Source organism: Lactuca sativa, chromosome 5 (assembly GCF_002870075.4).
Source record: "Lactuca sativa cultivar Salinas chromosome 5, Lsat_Salinas_v11, whole genome shotgun sequence".
NCBI classification, from domain to species: domain Eukaryota; kingdom Viridiplantae; phylum Streptophyta; class Magnoliopsida; order Asterales; family Asteraceae; genus Lactuca; species Lactuca sativa.
In genome coordinates this window covers 46,720,535-46,723,964 of record NC_056627.2, presented here as the reverse complement: position 1 = coordinate 46,723,964, position 3,430 = coordinate 46,720,535, and positions in this window count along the sequence as shown.

The following is a 3,430-nucleotide window of genomic DNA, read 5'->3' as shown; positions in this document are numbered from 1 at the left end:
TGGAATTATTAGTATAATGATTTAAGTGAAAAAGAGAAGAATATGATACATACCTGTAGTGTCGTAGGGTTCTGCTCCCCCTCCCTGTAGAAGCACTCGCAATTCAACCTGAGCCACCCCAACCACAAATCGCTAGAAATATGCCATGATATGAGTGGGCTGATGAAAGTTGATGACAATGATGACACAATTCTACTTCTAGGGTGCATTCTTTGCGAGAGTGGCGATTCTGTTCACATTTACCGCATTCAGACTTCCATGCACAAGCTGATGCATTCCTTCACCCTTCGCATAAGTTTCGTGGCGAGTCCATTCTTGTACTTGACGAGTAGGTTGAAGTTTACCTTGGACTCGTCGAGTCTAGTATGGGGCTCGGCGAGTTGCCTGTCCAGACAACAGTTTTTCGAGTTTTTTGGCCTGTTTTGGATTAGAATCATTACCAAAAAATATTTTAGGTCATAAAATCTGATTTTCTTGATATGGTAATGATGATTATCATCCAAATAAAAGATAATTGTCAAAGTTTCATGAATTGTATTAGTTTATATGGTTAGGCTAATTTCTAGAAACTTGTTTGATATGAATTATCTTATCTTATGATTTAAATTAGATCATAGGCAAATTGTTTGACTTTTTAGTCAGAATTTTTGAATTAATTGATTTTGGTTAAATCCATAACTGGTCCTCAAGTTATGGAATTATTAGCATAATGATTTAAGCGTAAAAGAGAAGAATACGATACATACCCGTAGTGTCTTAGGGTTCTGCTCCCCCTCCTTGTAGAAGCACTCGCAAATCAACCTGAGCCACCCCAACCGCTAAACGCTAGAAATCTGCCATGATATGAGTAGGCTGATGACAAGCTGATGACAATGATGACACAATTCTACTTCTAGGGTGCATTCTTTGCGAGAGTGGCGATTCCGTTCACACTTACCGCATTTAGACTTCCATGCAAAAGATCATGCATTCCTTCACCCTTCGCATAAGTTTCATGGTGAGTCCATTCTTGTACTAGACGAGTAGGTTGAAGTTTACCTTGGACTCGTCCAGTCCAGTATGGGGCTCGACCTGACGCCTGACCAGACAACAATTTTGCGAGTTTTTTGGCCTGTTTTGGATTAGAATTATTACCAAAAAATATTTTAGATCATAAAATCTGATTTTGTTGATATGGTAATGATGATTATCATCCAAACAAAAGATAATTGTCAAAGTTTCATGATTTGTATTAGTTTATATGGTTAGGCTAATTTCTTGAAACTTGTTTGATATAAATTATCTTATCTTATGAGTTTAATCAGATCATAGGCAAATTGTTTGATTTTTTAGTTAAAATTTTTGATCTAATTGATTTTGGTGGAATCCATAACTTGTCCTCAAGTTATGGAATTATTAGCATAATGATATAAGCCAAAAAGAGAAGAGTATGATACATACTTGTAGTGTCGTAGGGTTCTGCTCCCCCTCCCTGTAGAAGCACTCGCAATTCAACCTGAGCCACCCCAACCACTAATCGCTAGAAATCTGCCATGATATGAGTAGGCTGATGAAAGCTGATGACAATGATGACACAATTCTACTTCTAGGGTGCATTCTTTGCGAGAGTGGCGATTCCGTTCACGCTTACCACATTTAGACTTCCATGCACAAGCTCATGCATTCCTTCACCCTTCGCATAAGTTTCGTGGCGAGTCCATTCTTGTACTTGACGAGTAGGTTGAAGTTTACCTTGGACTCGTCGAGTCCAGTATGGGGCTCGATGAGTTGCCTGTCCAGACAACAGTTTTTCGAGTTTTTTGGCCTATTTTGGATTAGAATCATTACCAAAAAATATTTTAGTTCATAAAATCTGATTTTCTTAATATGGTAATCATGATTATCATCCAAATAAAAGATAATTGTCAAAGTTTCATGAATTGTATTAGTTTATATGGTTAGGCTAATTTCTAGAAACTTGTTTGATATGAATTATCTTATCTTATGATTTAAATTAGTTCATAGGCAAATTGTTTGACTTTTTAGTCAGAATTTTTGAATTAATTGATTTTGGTGAAATCCATAACTTGTCCTCAAGTTATGGAATTATTAGCATAATGATTTAAGCGTAAAAGAGAAGAATATGATACATAGTCGTAGTGTCTTCGGCTTCTGCTCCCCCTCCCTATATAAGCACTCGCAAATCAACCTGAGCCACCCCAATCGCTAAACGCTAGAACTCTGCCATGATATGAGTAGGCTGATGAAAGCTGATGACAATGATGACACAATTCTACTTCTAGGGTGCATTCTTTGCGAGAGTGGCGATTCCGTTCACGCTTACCACATTTAGACTTCCATGCACAAGCTCATGCATTCCTTCACCCTTCGCATAAGTTTCGTGGCGAGTCCATTCTTATACTTGACGAGTAGGTTGAAGTTTACCTTGGACTCGTCGAGTCCAGTATGGGGCTCGGCGAGTTGCCTGTCCAGACAACAGTTTTTCGAGTTTTTTGGCCTGTTTTGGATTAGAATCATTACCAAAAAATATTTTAGTTCATAAAATCTGATTTTCTTGATATGGTAATGATGATTATCATCCAAATAAAAGATAACTGTCAAAGTTTCATGAATTGTATTAGTTTATATGGTTAGGCTAATTTCTAGAAACTTGTTTGATATGAATTATCTTATCTTATGATTTAAATTAGATCATAGGCAAATTGTTTGACTTTTTAGTCAGAATTTTTGAATTAATTGATTTTGGTGAAATCCATAACTTCTCCTCAAGTTATTTAATTATTAGCATAATGATTTAAGCGTAAAAGAGAAGAATATGATACATACCCGTAGTGTCTTAGGGTTATGCTCCCCCTCCCTGTAGAAGCACTCGCAATTCAACCTGAGCCATCCCAACCGCTAAACGCTAGAAATCTGCCATGATATGAGTAGGCTGATGACAAGCTGATGACAATGATGACACAATTCTATTTCAAGGGTGCATTCTTTGCGAGAGTGGCGATTCCGTTCACACTTACCGCATTTAGACTTCCATGCACAAGCTCATGCATTCCTTCACCCTTAGCATAAGTTTCGTGGCGAGTCCATTCTTGTACTTGACGAGTAGGTTGAAGTTTACCTTGGACTCGTCGAGTCCAGTATGGGGCTCGGCGAGTTGCCTGTCCAGACAACAGTTTTTCGAGTTTTTTGGCCTGTTTTAGATTAGAATCATTACCAAAAAATATTTAATTCATAAAATCTGATTTTCTTGATATGGTAATGATGATTATCATCCAAATAAAAGATAATTGTCAAAGTTTCATGAATTGTATTAGTTTATATGGTTAGGCTAATTTCTAGAAACTTGTTTGATATGAATTATCTTATCTTATGATTTAAATTAGATCATAGGCAAATTGTTTGACTTTTTAGTCAGAATTTTTGAATTAAT